We start from the raw sequence: 19,236 nt of genomic DNA, 5'->3' as shown, positions 1-19,236 counted from the left end.
ATCACTTCCTTAGTCATAGATTTGTTTGGGAATTATTGTTGCCTCAATAGAAACAATTCAACGTGAGCTTCCTATCCCGCTGTTCCACTCAATACCTCAAAACCCATATACATCTTCAGTGATTCTCCCCTTCTTTATTTCTGTTGCTGAAAAAAAGGCTGATTAGGCCGACCTTTCTGTTTTTGTTCTTGGTCCTGTCTTTTCTCGTCTGGAAGACCTTGACCCTACAATTATTCCCTCCTTATCTCTCATATTCAATATTTTTTCATTTAAGTGGTGCTTTCCTTGTTGACTACAAACATAGTTAGGCATGCCCCATCCTTAAAAAACATCTCCTCTTTTTAATTGATTAATTTATTTTTAGTTTTTAACATTCATTTCCACAAGATTTTGAGTTACAAATTTTCTCCCTATCTCTTCCCCCCCCACCCCAAGATGGCATTGTAGCAACAATCTGCTAGCAGCTACTGTGGCTGTGTAAGACCAACAACAACCAGCACACAGAAGGCCTGCTAACACAGTTTCTTAGATATGATTTACTAAGGAAAGCAATGTTAAGGGGTTAACAATCTTACTTTAATCCATCATACAAATATCATTCACTTAGTTCAGGAGGAAAAGCCAGCAACCTGAGCTTCAGAGCAAATACAAACAAATTACAAACATACACAATATAAACAGACCAAATCACAATTCATAGTTACCAGGAAAGCATCAACATCTGGATTTACAAGCCAGGAGGCTCTTAAAACAGCTGCCCAGAGTCCCATGCCACTCTTTCAGTGACTGAGAGCCCCAAGGGAGAATGCCAACCTCTGCGTTTGTATATCTTGTTCAGGATCAAAGGGCATCACAATGTGCAACTCAAACCCACATGACCTAAAAGCATCACAAACATGGGACTCAAACCCACGTGGCCTAAATGCCTCTGGGGTCAAAAATATGTCACTCAAACCTATGCAAACCAGGCTTTCCCTTGAGGCAAGAGGTCATCAAAGACTCCTACTTTAATCAAAGAAACAAAGGCTGGACTCATCAAGGGTACTTGATTAAATAAGTGCCAAAAAGAGAAAGCAGTAAAAAAAAGTCCTACCTTAATTAATGTTACAGGCATGCATTCTGATTAGCCCTTTCCCCAGTCTGCCCTCCCTTCTATCACTCCCCCCTTATCCCCTTCCACCTTACTCTCTTGTAGAGCAAGATAGATTTCTGTACCCCATTGCCTGTATATTTTATTTCCCAGTTGCATGTGAAAACAATTTTTAACATTTGTTTTTAAAACTTTGAGTTCCAAATTCTCTCCTTTCTTCCCTCTCTACCCATTCTAATTGAGAAGGCAAGTGAAACAGTAAGGCAATAATCACAATGTAGATGATAATTGTCAAAATGCCTGTGTAGTTCTGTATTGCAGAATATATGAGACTCTCCACATAGAAGGTAGAAGGAAACCTTTTATTCAGACACCAGTAAATCATATCTCATAACCAAATGTTCAGCTCCCACAACCAGTCAGCCCACTTTATCATATCAGAAAGGAGCTTAAAACACCATATCACAGCCTAGAAACTCGCCATGCCAAAACCTCTCTGACCCCCCTGCAGGGGTCTTCCCAAAACAAACTTACAGTACAGCTAAGTAAGCCTGTTCAGTTCTAACAATCATGAGGGAAGCCCTTAGCAGCCACCAGCAGCCATGTCTTTTTCTCTCTCTCTCTCTCAGCATTGTCTATGACATAACTTCCTTTTCCTGGCAGGAAGCTCCTCCTACCATGTAACCTAGGCTTCCTGTGATGTAAGCAGGTCACATGGCCTATTAATGGGTGGGAAAGATATTCAAATCAAAATTGCTAATACAATTGCTTCAAATCAAAATTGCTAATAACCAATATAGGTTATACATGTTTCATTATGCAAAACACTTCCTTAATAGTCATGTTGTGAAAGACAACTATATTTCCCTCCATCCTATCCTGCCTCCCATTTATTTTATTTTCTCCTTTGACTCTGTCCCTTTTCAAAAGTGTTTGCTTCTGACTACCCCCTCCTCCAATCTGCCCCCCATTCTATCATTCCCCCCTCCCTTATCCCCATCCCCCTTACTTTCCTGTAGGGTAAGATACCCAATTGAGTGTGTATGTTATTCCCTCTTTAAGCCAAATCCAATGAGAGTAAGATTCACTCATTCCCTTTCACCTCCACCCTCTTCCCTTCCAGTATAACAGCTTTTTCATGCCTCTTTTATTTACCCCATTCTATCTCTCTTTTTCTCTTTCTCCTGATATATTCCGCTTTCCCTCTTTAATGTTATTTTTTTTAGATATTATGCCTTCATATTCAACTCACTTTGTGCCCTCTGTCTGTATAAATGTATCTTCCCCTCAACTACCCTAATATTGATAAAGGTCTCATGAGTGACAAAAATCATCTTTCCATGTAGGATTGTAAATAATTCGACTTTAATAAGTCTCTTATGATTTCTCTTTCCTATCTTTTCATGCTTCTTTTGATTCTTGTAGTTGAAAGTCAAATTTTCTATTCAGCTTGGGTCTTTTCATCAAGAATGTTTGAACGTCCTCTATTTCATTGAATATACATTTTTCCCCTGAAGTATTATACTCAGTTTTGCTAGGTAGGTGATTCTTGGTTTTTAATCCTAGCTCCTTTGACCTCTAGATTATTATATTCCAAGCCCTTCAATCCCTTAGTGTAGAAGCTGTTAGATCTTGTATTATCATGATTGTGTTTCCACAATACTTGAATTGTTTCTTTCTGGCTGCTTGCAATATTTTCTCCTTGACCTGGGAACTCTGGCTACAATATTCCTAGGAGTTTTCCTTTTGGGATCTTTTTCAAGAGGTGCTTGGTGGATTCTTTCAATTTCTTACCCTCTGGTTCTAGAATATCAGGGCAGTTTTCCTTGATAATTTCTTGAAAGATGATGTCTGGGCTCTTTTTTTTGATCCTGACTTTCACGTAGTCCAGTAATTTTTAAATTATCTCTCCTGGATCTATTCTCCAGGTCAGTGGTTTTTCCAATGAGATATTTCATATTGTCTTCTATTTTTTCATTCTTTTGGTTCTGTTTTATAATTTCTTGATTTCTCATAAAGTCATTAGCTTCCACATACTTCATTCTAATTTTTCAGAAATTACTTTCTTCAGTGAGCTTTTGGACCTCCTTTTCCATTTGGCCAATTCTGCTTTTTAAAGGATTCTTCTCCTCATTGGGTTTTTGGACCTCTTTTGCCATTTGAGTTAGTCTATATTTTGGGGGGGGGTCTCCTTTAGCAAGCTGTTGACTTGTTTTTCATGGTTTTCTTGTATCACTCTCACCTTTCCCCCACTTTTTCCTCTACTTCTCTTACTTGATTCTCAAAATCCTTTTTGAGCTCTTCCATGGCCTTAGACAAATTCATATTTTTCTTGGAGGCTTGCAATTTAGGATCTTTGATTTTGTTGTCTTCTTCTGGCTGTACATTTTGATCTTCTTTGTAACCAAAGTAAGATTCTATAGTCTGAGTTGTTTTTTTTTTCTGTCTGCTCATTTTCCCAGCCAATGATTGACTTTTGAGCTCTTTGTCGAGGTATGACTCTGCTGCCAGGGTGGAGAGTGCTCTGTCCCAAACTTCAGGGGTTTTACCCAGCTGTTTTCAGAGTTGCTTCTAGGCATCTGCAAATTGTCAGTTCTTCTGAGGTGGTATGATCTAAGGAGAGGTGTTTACACCCCTCCTGGACTGTGCTGTGGTTTGTGAGTGACCTCAAACATTCTTTTCTGTTTTGGAGCTGTGAGGAAGACTCCCCCTTCACAGTCACTACAAGCTCTACCACACCTTTGCTGCTGCTGCCACCACTGCTGCAGCCACCTCCACACCCCAGGGCTGGGGCCAGACCATACTCTTCTGTCACCCTGGTCCAACAGCGTTTTCGCACTGACCTGCTAAGTTGTCTTTGGCATTTGTGGGTTGAGAAGTCTTGAAGCTGCCACAGCTGCCAGTGATTCAATGCCCTGAGGCCAACTCCTCCTGGTCTGCTTTGGCCCAGTCTGTGCTGGCCCAGCCCACACTGGCTGTGCTCTGCTCCCAGCACCCCATGATATAAATTCCCATCAACCTTCCAGGCTGTCTTGAGCTGGAGACTTGTTTCACTCTGTCATCTTGTGGGTTCTGCAGTTCTAGAATTTGCTTAGAATCATTTTTTTAAATCAATATGGAGGCATTTGGGGGAGAGCTCAAGGAAGTCCCTGCTTTTACTCTGCCATCTTGGCTCTGTCCCCCAAATTTCTCCCTGGACCCAGCCATTCCCTCACTGTACCATTAACCTATATTTCTCCTTTTCAGTGCCAGATTCCTAGAAGGTATCATTTATACTTGATGCTTCTACTGCCTTACCATTCACTCACTTATCAGTTGCTGTTATTCTGGCTTCCAATCCCATCATTATCCTTAACTTGGTCTCTCTAAAATGACCAATAAACTGTCTTTTTATTATTTATTTTTAGTTCTTAACATTCACTTTCATAAGATTTTGAGTTCCAGATTTTCTTTTCATCTCTCCTCTCCCCCTGTAGCAACAATTTGACTAGCAGCAGCTGTGGGGTGTAAGACCAACACAAGCCCAACACCAAGAATGCTGCCAGCACAGTTTCTTTTGATCTGCTTTACTAAAGAAAGTAATCTTAAGGGGTTAACAATCTTCTTTAATCCAACATACAAGTATCATTCACTTAGTTCAGGAGGAAAAAGTCAGCAACCTGAACTTCAGAGCAAATATAAACAAATTACAAGCATACACAATACAAACAGACCATATCACAATTCATAGTTACCAAGAAACCATTAACATCTGGGTTTACAAGCTGGGAGGCTCTTAGAGTGGCTGCCCAATCTCCACATTAATACTCCTCCAGGAGTGAGGGCCCCAAGAAAACAGCTCTGTTCTCTCTTTTTATGCAGTCTTTAGACATCATCAAATGTCATCTGAATGATCAGAACTTAGGCACCTACTATTTGTTCTGGTCTTAGCAACTCTTAGGGCCTTGGGGGCTTCATGCCCACATTGGCTTAGCACCTAGTAATTAGGGGTTTGGGCCTAGGGCTTTGCACCTAGTAAGGTTAAATAAAAGACACTTAATTTAGCATTCTAAAATAGTAAAAAAAATGTCCCACCTTAATTAATATTACATTCCACCCCTCTAGGGGCCATGACCTAACAAAAATCTAAATTAAATGGCCATGGATTCTGGAACAAATAGATGCATTATACATTATGATCCAATCAATCAGGGAACTAAAACATATCATTCACAACAAAACAAAACATATCATTCAGTGTCATTCCCAAATACTTGTTTACAATACAAACATGATCCACACCTAGGTCCCAGCAAGTAATATTCTCTTCAATCAGGGAACTATAACAAAACATATCATTCAGTATCATTCCCCAAAATAATTGTTTAAAATACAAACATGATCCACCCCTAGGTACCAGCAAGTAACAATCTTCTTTAGTAAATACAGAGTGTCCAAGTAAAGTACTCCTTGAGCATGGGTCCTTCTCCCCACAATGCCATTGCAGGCTTCCTCCCAGTACCCTGAAGCATGGGCATGCTTTAATTAGAAAAGCCCCAATGAAAACAAAAACGTCCAGATAAAGTTCTCTTGGGGATATGTCCTTCTCCCCACAATGTTGCTGCAGGCTTCCTCTTGGCACCCAAAGTCAAAACTCAAAGAAAAAGTCCAAATGAAGTTCTGTTGTGGGTGTGTCGTCCCCATACTGTTCCAGTCCCCTGCTTCCAAGTCCTGAGGGGTGGCTTGGCAACAAAGCCAACAGGGTGGGGTCCCTGGGGGTCCAAGGTATTTCCCCCACCCACCATAGAAAACTTCACCCCATCCTCTTGGGTCCAAACAGCACCAGGGGAAGGCAGCAAAAAGGCACACTTAGCTCCTTGCTGAAAAGTTTCTATCTGGCCCCAGGGCTGAACTCCAAGGTCCTGGGTTCCTGGTCCTCCAGCTCCAGCAGGTCCCTTTTGGCTTCTGCTGGAAATCGTGATAGTGATGTAGGCAGTTCTCCCCCTTTGAGCCCACCTCAAAATCAGTTCCAAGGCAGTTCACAACTTTCAGCTTTTCAAAGTTCCTATGCAAGCAGTCTTCTGCTCTGTCTGGGTCAATATGTCGGCGGCTACCATCTGCTTCTTCTCTCTCCTCCCCAGCTGTTCCTGCTCCCTTCTACTCTGCAGAAAGGTCATTCTCCATTTCTGTTTCAAAACTTGTCATACAATATAATCTCAAGACATTCACCCTTTCAGCACAGTCCTCCGGAGCCAAGCTTATCAACTCAAGCCCTTGATCTCCAACCCTCCCCCCAAGCCTCAGCTTGTTCTCTTCCCACAGGCTTTGTTTGGGCCTGTCTCCTCAGGGGTGCTAATGGGGCAGGGACGGGGAAGGAGAGATTATCTCCCAGGGCCCCTGCTCTGGGATCCTGGGAAACCACTCCCATCACTGCTACTTTCTAGTTCTCCTTCAGGCCTCTATTGCTCCTTGGGCTCCACACCATAGCCACAAGTACAAAGATCAACCCAATAATTGGGAAACATTCAACCACTATCTCAGTATTCCAAAAGGCCATACTTTCTTTTTACTTTGCAGATGCTGCCAACTACGCCATTTTGTAGCAACAATTTGGCTGGCGGCTCTTGTTGTTGGTCTTATTGGGTCTTATACCCCCACAACAGCTGCTAGCCAAATTGTTGCTTCACCCCCACCCTAAATGGCATGTAATTTGATATAGGTGCTACATATACATACATAATAAACCTATTTTCGTATTAGGCATGTTGCAAAGAAGAATTAGAACCAATGGGAGCAACCATGAGAGAGAAGAAACAAAAACAATAACAAGAAAAAAAGAGAGCAAATAATATGCCTTAATCTGCATTCAGACTCCATAGTTCTTTTTCTGGATGTGGATAGCATTTTCCATCAGGAGTCCTTTGGAGTTGTTTTAGATCTTGCATTGCTGAGAAGAGATAAGTCTACCAAAGTTAGTCATCACACAGTGTGTCTGTTACTGTGTACAATGTTCTCCTGGTTCTGCTGACTTCACTCAGCATCAGTTCATGTAGGTCTTTCCAGGTTTTTCTGAAGTCTACCTGCTCATCATTTCTTATAGCACAATAGTATTACATTACATTCACATACCTCAACTTGTTCAACCATTCCCCAATTGATGGGAATCCCATCAATTTCCAATTCTTTGCCACCACAAAAAGAACTGCCATAAATATTTTTACACGTGGGTCCTATTCTCATTTATATGATCTCTTTGGGATACAAACCCAGAAGTGGTACTGCTGGATCAAAGGTTACGGACATCTTTATAGCCTTTTGGGCATAGTTCCAAATTGTTCTCAAGTATGATTGGATCAGTTCACAACCCCACCAAAATGCATTAATGTTCCAATTTTCCCACATCTTCTCCAATATTTATCATCTACCTTTTTTGTCATTTTAGCCAATCTTATGGGTGTGAGATGGAAAGCAGTCTTTTTTCAAGGCTCAACTCAGGTGACACTTCCTCTGGAAAGCTTTCCCTAACTCCTATGGTTATTAGTCTTCTACCCACCTCAGTTTTCCTTGTACTATCCTTATTTGTGTGCATTTGTTATGCCCCAGTGCAATGTATGATGTTTCAGGGTAGGTTTTATTTTGTTTTTATCTTCTTACCCTCATCCATCCCCTTAAACCTTTCAGAGTGCTTTGCACATGGAGAACACTTAATATAGGGTTGTTGAATTTAATTGAGGCTGAGAGTCCTTCCTTTTACAAGCCAGAAGAGCTTCCCATATCTCTTAAGCTACTTGGGCTTCTGAGAATAAAGAATGAAGAAGTTTCTTTTATGATGTTTGTAGCTAGTGTACATCTGATTAAGAAGCCACAGGATCAATGTCTCTACAAGTTCCATGGAATTTACAATCACTTCCAGTGATCATTATCCTTGAGGGTTAAAGGATTCATGGCTCACTTATCAGAGAATCATAAAATCCCAGGGTTGGAAAAGACCTACTATCACCTAGTCCAACCCCTTCTTGAAAGATGAATCTCCACATGAATGCTCCATCGACAAGGAATTTACTGCTTCACCAGGCAGCACATTACATTTCTGGATGATTCCAAGTGTTAGAAAACTTTCTCATGCTGTGCAGAAATTTGCATCCCTGTAATTTCCATCCACTGATCCTAGTTCTGGCCTCCAGGGACAAAATGAATAAGCTTACTCTATTTCCCACATGACAAACATTCAGATATTTGAAAGAAGTATCTTCACTCCTTCCCTGATATCACTCCTTAAAAATCATATCGATCCCCAGTTCTTTAGATGGATCCAATATAGCATGATTTTGAGTCACCATATCTTCTTGGTCACCTTCTTCTGGACCTGCTCCAACTTGTGATTATCTCTTTTGAAATATAGTTCCTAGAACTGAGCACAAGGTTCCAAATGTGTTCTGACCAGGGCAGAGTACAGTGAGAATGACTTCCTTTATTCCAAATAATATACTTCTTTTACTGTAGCCTAAGATCTCATTAATATATTTTTGGCTGCCACATCATACTATTGGCTTATATTAACCTTTCAATAAAGTGAAATCTCTATGTACTTTTTGTGTGAACTTTTGTATAGCTAGGATACTCCTCTAGCCTGTACTTTTTCATAATAGCTATGGAATTTGCATGTGTTGTTATTAGCTTTTATGTTATTAGATTTTTAAAAAATCCAATATTGTCATCCAATTTGTTAACTATCCTTCCTATATTTGAGTCATGTTAGAAATTGATTGATAGTCCATAGAGGTCTTTATACATCATTGATAAAAGATGTTGATAGATCATGGCTCAAAACAGTCGTGTGGCATAATACTTAGTACCTCCCTTCAGGTTGACATAAATAGTTTCCAAACCAATTATGGTTTGGGGTGGAAGTATGATAGAACAGGACAAGTACTGGATTTGTAGTCCAAAGCCTGGGTTCAAATCCTAGCTCTGCCATTTGTTATTACCTGTTTGACCTTGGGTAAGTCATCACCTTTCTGGTAATCAGTTTCTTCAACTATAAAATGAGAGGTAGACTAGATGACCTCGAGGTCATCTATCCCTACACGTTTATCTCTACATCTATGATCCTAATAATTATGCAACTTCCTAAAAGTGATAGGATAGAACCAATTGAGAGGTTGGTTAGACCCTATCTAAAGAAGGTTAATTACTAAACCTCTAGTTTGCTGGTGGAACCTCATTAGAATAAGTCAGTTTTACAATACTGCTGGAGAAGAGATGGAAAGCAGAAAGGGTCTGATAGAGTTTAAGTCTTAACCCTTGTGGGGGGCATGGAAGGGAAGTGTGGGAATGAGGCCTAATCAATCATGTTTAGGATTACTTCCCCTGCTTACACAAAGGACCACAGGAGAAAACCAGGACCAACATACAGACTTCAATATTCCCGCACGTAGTTTCAGAAAAATTATTTAAGCTTTTTATTCTCACTGTCTCATTTGTTAACATGAAGGGATTGGATTATATGAGATGTAAGGTCCCTTTTAGTTCTATCCTTCTTTGAGTATATGTGACAGACCATAGTATTATGGATTTAGACTTGGATAAGACCTTATGGGACTCCTAGTCCAGACCCATAATTTTACCCATGAGGAAACAGTAGCGTAGAGGTTGCCTAAGGCCCGCAGTTAGTGTCAGCAGTAAAATTTGAACTCATGACCTATGACAACAAATGCATTGATTTTTTTTTCACTATACTACACTGCCCCTAAAAGGTGAGAGGAAAATTAAGATCCTACCATAACTTTTATGACTTTCAAAGATCATTGCATAGTTGCAGAAGGGGATCTCATGAGTCTTTCCTTCCTTCCTACCTTCCTTCCTTCCTTCTTTCTTCCATTCTTTCTTTCCTTCTTTCATTTTTTTCCTTCCTTCTCTTTCTTTCTTTCTTTCTTTCTTTCTTTCTTTCTTTCTTTCTTTCTTTCTTTCTCTCTCTCTCTTTCTTTCTTTCTTTCTTTCCTTCCTTGTCTTTCTTTTTCTTTCTTTCTTCCTTTCTTTCTTTCTTTCTTTCTTTCTTTCTTTCTTTCTTTCTTTCTTTCTTTCTTTCTTTCTTTCTTTCTTCCTTTCTTTCTTTCTTTCCTTCCTTCCTTCCTTCTTCCCTCCTTCCTTCCTTCCTTCCATATTCTAAATATTGGGGCAGCTAGGTGGTGCAGTGAGTAGAGGGCTGGCCTTGGAGTCAGGAGGACCTTAGTTCAAGTATGGCCTCAGACACTTGACACACTTACTAACTGGGTGACCTTGGGCAACTCCACCCCAATTGCCCTGCCATCCCCCCTCCAAAAAAAATTCCAAATATCTACATTGTAAATGGAAGCCAAGGGGCACATGTTTCACTGTACAGTGTCCAAAAGTCACTTATTTTAGATATTGCTTTAGCATCAACCTCATAGCTATTTGGAAGGGAATATTCTTTAAGTGGGCATTGTTATAGGATAGTTACTAATATGAGAATCAACAACATCCAGAGGTTGCATTTTGATTCCATCACCCTTTGGGGTTTCCCTTTAACTTGTCTGGGTGTGTTTACCCTTGACACTGAATTGAGGAAATGTGGCACAGTGGAATGAGCTCTGAAATTGGGGTTGCATGACTTGGTTTCAAATTTTGGCTCTGTAACTTCCTACCTGCGTGACCTCAGGAAACTTACTTAACTTTCATAGGCCTCAGTTTCCCCCTAAATAAAATGAGGTAGATGACTACTAAGTCCCATTAAACTCTCCATCTCTGACCCTATGATCTTTCTAGGTTGCTCTTCTTCCATAACCTTGGGGTATATGGGATGTATTTAAATTGATATTTTCCCATAACCTTGTATGACCTTGGTCAATATAGGCTATATAAAGGTTGCTATTCTCCGATGGACTGTAATCTAAATGGCTATTTTTTCCATAACCCGAATTATTGACATTGGGCTGTATGGGCTGTTATCTAGGTTGCTATTCTCCCATAACCTTTCTGTATGACTGAGTTTCCTCTGGTGGACAATGACTATAGATGAACTAGACAATTGGTCAGGTCTCTTCCAGCTCTAATGGTCTATGAATCCATGAGGCCAGTCAGTTATTTTTTCCCCTGACATGTATAGCCGTGAATGGCCAAACAACTGAAGCCCAAATGATGTAGCAGATTAAGCCATCCAGATGGCTAAACTATCTTGACCACATAGCCATCTGATTAAATTGCTTGCTGAATATTACAAACTGACTCCCTAAATGGCTAGTCTAGTATCAGTTTCATGCCTCTAAAATGGGTGCGACAACATTTTCCATTATCACTTAAGGGTAGGATTTGTATCTACTCTATATAATTCTATGAGCACAGTCTCTTCTGCATCTTTTGTGGAACAGCTAGTGACTCCTTAGGTTGAGATGCTTCCATGGTACTGTAGAGCAAGCATCCGAGGGCATCTCAGAAGAATAAGTAGGACACCTTTAAACCATTCTTCTGAAAGAAGTGCTCCAGTAAGTAGAAAGTGGCCTTGTTGTTACCTAGTCTCACTGCATTCTTAAATTGCAATCTCAAGGTCTTTCCTGACTGGTACACAGTGGAATGGATTTTGGAAATGCAATTTACATTAACTGCCTTTTACCTATCTGTTGATGACAAACTCAGTTGCTGACAGACTGCCTCCTGTACAATGCTTCATATGCTAATTGACTGGCTAGGGTTAAGGTTCTCTACTGAGGAAAGTGTTTTTATTACCAGAATTGAATTTCGGTTCATTTTCATAAAGATAGTTTACATGGATACAGCTAGAGAGAGAAGGTCTGGCGTACTCCTGCTATGAGCAAGAAGACATTTTGGGAGAGTCTACAGGGTGTCTGCAGATACACTGTGCTGAACTGTAGCTGAGGGAAGCATAGCCTGGCTTATGGATTGCTAGACTCTGCTTTGGGGTAATTCTGCGGCCAGAGAGAGTGCAGGACATGGCATTATTGGTTCCCTTTGGTTTTTTTTAACCCAATGTCATTTTCTAGTCAGTAAACAAACCATTCCCTATATATTACTACTCTCCTCTTGGATTCTTTGCTGAAACTTCTTACTCTGGCTTCATATTCTCTTCTCTGTCTGAACACATTAGTGTCTACCAGGGTCACCTTGGGGAATCAATTTACTTATCAGGAATTAAATTAAATTCAAGAAATGCATATGAAACATTATGTTTAGGGTGCTGTGTTGGGCACTGAGGATATAATGAAGAAAAATATCATTCCTTACTTAAAAGACTTTACAATATATTAGGCGGGATGAGACTTATACGCAGATATTTATTATTCAAGGTCAAGGGTGATTGGAGCAATGAAGTGGTATAGAAAATAAATGATAAGAAAAATGAGGAGGGAGAGGAAAGATCATTTTGAGATTGGAATGGGGAGTTAGGGAAGAATTTAAAAAAGGAATTAGTAGTTGGGGGCAGCTGGGTGGCACAGAGGAGAGAATGTCAAATCTAAAGGAAGCTCATTTTCCTGAGTTCAAATCTGGCTTCAGATGCTTGCTAGCTGCATGACTCTGGGCAAGTCACTTTACCCTGTTTGCCTCAGTTTCCTCATGTGTAAAATGAGCTGGAGAAGGAAATGGCAAACTACTCCAGTATCTTTTCCAAGAAAACTCCAAATGGGATTGTGAAGTGTCAGATATGACTGAAATGACTGAACAACAACAAGCTGGACTTTTAAGGAAGAGTAGGATTTCAACAGGCAGAAACACAGGAAGATTACTTTATAGGCAAAGGGCATAGCTAGCACTAAGGAGGGAGAAGCAGGACAAGGATGAGGAATAGCTAAAAGTAGCCCAGTTTAGCTGTACGAAAGGGAGAGGGGTGAAATAAATCAAGCTACCTTTCCAAGGTTAGATGAGATGGGTGGAGTTTGGGGCTTAAAAAGATTCCTTAGGGATTGTGATAAGTCAATCAGAGAATGATAAACAAATGTCCATGAAAGGCTGAGGGCCCATATGAGGTTAGATAATGTGAATTTGCAGTGTGCCTAGAGGATAGGCTTCTCCCAGTCATGGTTGGCAGTTTAGAAACAGGAAGTTAAGAAAGTAGGTTTGGATGAACCAGGACTGAGAATTAGCAGGGCATTGCAAAAAGGACAAGAGAGAAGACAACAGCAAATTAATAATAAAATTATTATAATGCTGACATTCATATAGTGTTTCAAAGTTTGTACAGTGATTTACATACATTATGATCCTCTCAACAACCCTGTGAGGTAGGTGCAGTTATCTCTATGTAACAAATAAGGAAATTGACACTTGAGAGAGGTTAAGTGATTTGCCCTGGGGACAGACATTGAAGAATGATTAAACTCAGGTCTTCCTTATTTCAAGTCTAGCACTATGAAACGTAGCTGCATTATAGAAATAGCTATATGGTCAGCACTAGGAAGTAAAGCCAGAGTAGGGGTGATAGTCTACAGCAAAGGTGTCAAACACATGGCCTACAATACTTCTGAGCATGGCTGAACCAGATTAAAAAAATAATTGGGAAATATTAAACAAAATAAATAAAAATAAAATGGAACATATATAATATTAATATGTGGTTTTGTGAGTGAATAGGCAGACCACAGGGATCTTTATATATGATTTAGTGGCCCCCATTTCTATTTGGGTTTAATAGTACTGGTCTAGGGGAACAAAGAGATCAAGGGGCTGGAATCTGTGATTGAGAGTGGGCTCACAGGAGGATCACTAGCAGATCTAGGAAGCATATATTATTATATTAGCCTGCTAGAAAATGAGCACCACCCAAATTTCAATAGCTGTTGACTCTGCCACACTTCCAAATCCACTGGGGATTAGACTTTTGGAATATTTAGGCCCTTATCATAGAAGAGCAAAGCTGAACATCCCCAATATTACACAATTTCTACTTGAGAAAAAGAACTGTCATCATAAATAATAATGATAATAATGACAATAAGTTTATATGTAGGTTTGTATGGTATTATATATGTATATTTACATTTAATACATATATATGTGTATGTAATTTCATGGGGGAACTATTAACTCCATAATGAGCATATAAATATATCAAAGTGACCCTTATATAATGAAAAGGGAATCTATATGAATAATATTCAACATTCAAGATGCATAATTATTAATCTCTGTCCCATTTCAACTGGGGATATGTGGACATAAAGTTACAACATTTGGACATAAAGCTCCCAAATCCTAGCGTAGAAATAGAGAAAAGAGAAAAGAGAAAATAAGAAAAAAAATTAGACTTCTGGTTACTTCTACTCATCAGAAGCATAGCTTTCTATCTAGCTTTCTCTGCAGAATAGTTGGGGGTTTTCTTAGGTTCCCTTACCATTCCATCCTTCAGCAAGCAAAGTCTTCCCACAGAACAGAAAGGAAGTTCCCTCCTCAACAAAGAAGAGACCTGATACACATCCAGGGGACTGCCACTCTCAAGATAACCAGGAGAGTTGGTGGTTGGGGGGTATGGTTGGGTGTGGGTAAGAGAACTCATTTTGACACACATGTATTCATTATCATAACCTAATACTAGGAATTGAAGATGTAAAGACAAGACCAAAATGGTTCCTCAAGGAGCTTACATTTCACTGGGGGACTACAGCATGCACACTTATGAGTAAATACAAAAAGTCATTTCAAGAGAAAGAGAATATGAACAGATGGAAAGAGAGAGTGGTGGGAAATAAGGAAAGACTGCGTATATAGGAGGTGGCCCCTGAGCTGTGATTTTGATAGAAGACAGAGATTCGAAACTCATATTCAGAGCTGAAGGTGGAAGGCATTTAAATCATGGGTCATGGTTTATTCAAAGGCATTGAGGCTGAAGATAGAGTAGCATGTAGAAGGAACTCAGGAGTTAGGAGGGCATATCAGAGACTGAGATTTGGAAGGTCTCTTAGGAACCAGGGTCCAATCCCTTCATTGCAAAGATGAGTAAACTGAGGCACAGGGAGGTTTTGTAAACTTTCCCAGGACACAGTGTAGTGCAGGGCTATCCAAAGTGTGGCTTGCCTGCACCCAGCTTGCAGTGAGATTTTATGTTGCCCACCTGTGTTCACTACAGGCGTGGAAATTTCTTTAACTAAGGTATGAGGGTACATGGCTCATGTTTTGGACAGCCCTGGTGTAGTCGATAGCATACTGGACTTGGAGTAAAGAAAACTTGGGATCATATCTTCCCTCAGGCATTTATTAGCTGTGTTACCCTGGGTAAATCACTGAACCTCTCTAAATCTGTTTCCTGAGCTATAAAATGAGTATTTTGGATTCAGTAGCATCTAAGGTAATTTCTACCTCTCATCCTTCCTCTAAAGGGAGGATGTTAAACATCTATGGTGAGGTTCAACTAAGGGCTTCCTCACTCCTAATGCAATGCCCTAGCCTCTATAGCCTAAGCAAACATGTAGGAGGTGGGAAAGAACATGGAGTCTTCATGAGATGACACCAGTCTTGTAGCAAAATATATGTGGCAGTAGGCGGGGGGATCAGATTGGACAGGTAGAATGGAGTTGAGGACCTTAAATGCAGGGCTGAAGAATGTGGACTTTATTCTTTAAGACACCATGGGTTTTTGAGTAGGAGAGGATTGTTTTGCTGAAAATTCTGTTTCACAGGGATTAATTTAATAGCAATGGTCTAGAAACTGGCCTCTTGTCTGTTCCACAAACAAGATACTACATCTCTTGAACTCTGGGCATTTTTTCTGACTATCCATCATGCCTGAAATGCTCTGCTCCTCAACTCTGTCTATTGACCCCCCTACTTCCTTTAAACCCCAATTAAAAATTCATCATTTACAGGAAGCTTTTCCCAACCCCTCTTAACTCTAGTGTCTTTGAGATAGAAGCCAAGATGGCAGAGTAGGAGCAGCAAGCCAGCCAAACTCTTCCAAAATTCTCCTCCAAACAACCTTAAAATAACACCTCAAATCAAATTCTGGAATGGCAGAGTCAACCAAAAACAGGGTGAGACATTTTTCCAGCCCAAGACAATTAAGGGAGTCATCAGGAGAGGTCTGTGACTTTGGGGTGAGGGCTGACCCTGAACACACAGCATGGCAACACAAGAAGTGGGCCTTGGAGGTGGCTGCTGCTGCAGCAGTGGCAGTTTCAGGAGCTCTCAGCCCAGAGAGGTAAGGGTGCTGGATAACTGGTCAGAAAAGAGTATAGGAAACCCGGAGCTGATGCTGAGCACAGGATCCTGTTGCATTGCCCCGATGCGGTTCTGGGTCGCAGTCCTAGGGCAGAGAGGAGCACTTGTGGTTGCTTACAAAATTACTTTTTTTTTCTTTCTGATTTCAGTTTGATTTATTGGACAAGATATGCACTTCTTTACAAATACTTCAATACTTTACATGTACAATACTTTACAAATACTTCAATAACTGTAGCTTCCTTCACCAAATAGAGGAGTTGAATCTTAATATAGGGTTAGGATAAGACAGGGAACTATAAGAAATACCAATTCTTCCCATGAGCCGAAGGGGCAGTAGGGCGAGAAAAGAGAGACAACTTTCTCCCTTTGTTTTCTATGATCCTCCTGGCCTCATTTCATGGGGCAATGGGAGGAAAATAGATAAAGGGAAACAGCAAAGCAATACTTTGTTATATCAGAAGGAAGAGGGATGGTGGCCACCCAGCTTAGAGGAGACAGATTCTAGACCCAACTCAACCCATCTTCTCTCCATCTCCAGCCTCTGAAGCTTGGGGCTCTGCTGCTGGCCCATGAGTGGGCTGTCCCCTTCACTGTTAGCAAACACAAAACCAGGTTTAGTGCATAACAAGTGAAACAACATGGTCACAGTTCCAAGGCAGAAAGCAGCACTGGCAGCAGGGGCCCTGGACCCAGTTCCAGGACTGTGAAGAGTTTTAACACTTGTGACTACAGGGGAGCAAGGGACTTATATGTATAAAATATTTATAGCAGCTCTTTTTGTGGTAGTGAAGAATTGGAAATTGGGGGGATGCCCACCAATTGGGGAATGGCTAAACAAGTTGTGGCATAGAGTTGTGATGTAATACTATTGCACAATAAGAAATAATGAGAAGACATATTCATTGATGCATAGTGAAGTGGGCATAACCAAGGAAACATTATACACAGTAACAGCAATATTGTAAGGATGGTAAACTGTGAAAGACTTAACTAATCTGGTGAGACGATGATCCAAGACGATTCCCAAGGACGCTTGATGAAAATTGCTATCCTGGAGACAGAAAGCTGATGAACTCTGAGTGCAGATTGAAAAATATTTTCTTTAACTTTCTTTATTTTTTGTATATGTTTTCTTTTGCAACATAACTAATATGGAAATATGTTTTCCATGACTTCAAATGTCTAATCGATATCATATTGCTTGCCTTTTCAAGGGGTGGCAGAAGGGAGGGAGGCAGAGAATTTGTAACTCAGAATTTTTTTTTAATTTAAATTTATTTATTTAACATATTTGGTTTTCAGCATTGATTTTCACAACAGTTTGAATTACAAATTTTCTCCCCATTTCTACCCTCCCCCCCACTCCAAGATGGCTTATATTCTGGTTGCCCTGTTTCCCAGTCAGCCCTCCCCTCTATCACTCCCCTCCCCTCTCATCCCCTTTTCCCTTCCTTTCTTGTAGGGCAAGATAAATTGCTACGCCCCATTGCCTGTGTATCTTATTTTTTAGTTGCATGCAATAACTTTTTTTTTGAACATCTGATTTTAAAACTTTGAGTTCCAAATTCTCTCCCCTCTTCCCTTCCCACCCACCCTCCCTAAGAAGTCGAGCAATTCAACCTAGGCCATACATGTATCATTATGTATAACCCTTCCACAATACTCACGTTGTGAAAGGCTAACTACATTTTGCTCCTTTCAACCCATCCCGCTTTATTGAATTTTCTCCCTTGACCCTGTCCCCATTCCAAAGTGTTTGTTTTGATTACCTCCACCCCCATCTGCCCTCCCCTCCATCATCCCCCCCCTTTTATTTATTTTTTTATCTTCCTCCTTCTTCTTTCCTGTGGGGTAAGATACCCAACTGAGTATGTATGGTATTCCCCCGCAGGCCAAATCCAATGAGAGCAAGGTTCACTCATTCCCCCCTCACCTGCTCTCTCCCCTCCTCCCACAGAACTGCTTCCTCTTGCCACCTTTATGCGAGATAATCCACCCCATTCTATCTCTCCCTATCTGCCTCTCTCAGTATGTTGCTCTCTCATCCCTTAATTTCTTCAGATATCTTCCCTTCATCTTCAACTCACCCTGTGTCTGCTCTCTCTCTTTTACATATATATATATACATATATATATAAACACACATATAAATATACACATACATACACATACATACATACATATACACACAGATATATACATACATACACATTCACTTATATATATACATAAACATATATATATATATATATATATATATATATGCATATTCCCTTAAACTACCCTAATACTGAGGTCTCATGAATCATACACATCATCTTTCCATGTAGGAATGTAAACAAAACAGTTCAACTTTAGTAAGTCCCTTGCAATTTCCGTTTCTTGATTACCTTTTCATGCTTCTCTTGATTCTTGTGTTTGAAAGTCAAGTTTTCTATTCAGTTCTGGTCTTCTCAGTGATAAAGCTTGAAAGTCCTCTATTTTATTGAAAATCCATATTTTGCCTTGGAACATGATACTCAGTTTTGCTGGGTAGGTGATTCTAGGTTTTAATCCTAGCTCCATTGACCTCCGAATATCGCATTCCAAGCCCTTCGATCTCTTAATGTAGAAGCTGCCAGATCTTGGGTTATTCTGATTGGGTTTCCACAATACTCAAATTGTTTCTTTCTGGCTGCTTGCAGTATTTTCTCCTTGATCTGGGAGCTCTGGAATTTGGCAACAATATTCCTAGGAGATTTCTTTTTGGGATCTATTTGAGGAGGCGATCGATGGATTCTTTCAATTTCTATTTTGCCCTGTGGCTCTAGAATATCAGGGCAGTTCTCCTTGATAATTTCTTGAAAGATGGTATCTAGGCTCTTTTTTTGATCATGGCTTTCAGGTAGTCCAATAATCTTTAAATTCTCTCTCCTGGATCTATTTTCCAGGTCAGTGGTTTTTCCAAGGAGATATTTCACATTGTCTTCCATTTTTTCATT

Source organism: Trichosurus vulpecula, chromosome 8 (genome assembly GCF_011100635.1).
Source record: "Trichosurus vulpecula isolate mTriVul1 chromosome 8, mTriVul1.pri, whole genome shotgun sequence".
NCBI lineage: Eukaryota > Metazoa > Chordata > Mammalia > Diprotodontia > Phalangeridae > Trichosurus > Trichosurus vulpecula.
This window is presented reverse-complemented; position numbering follows the sequence as displayed.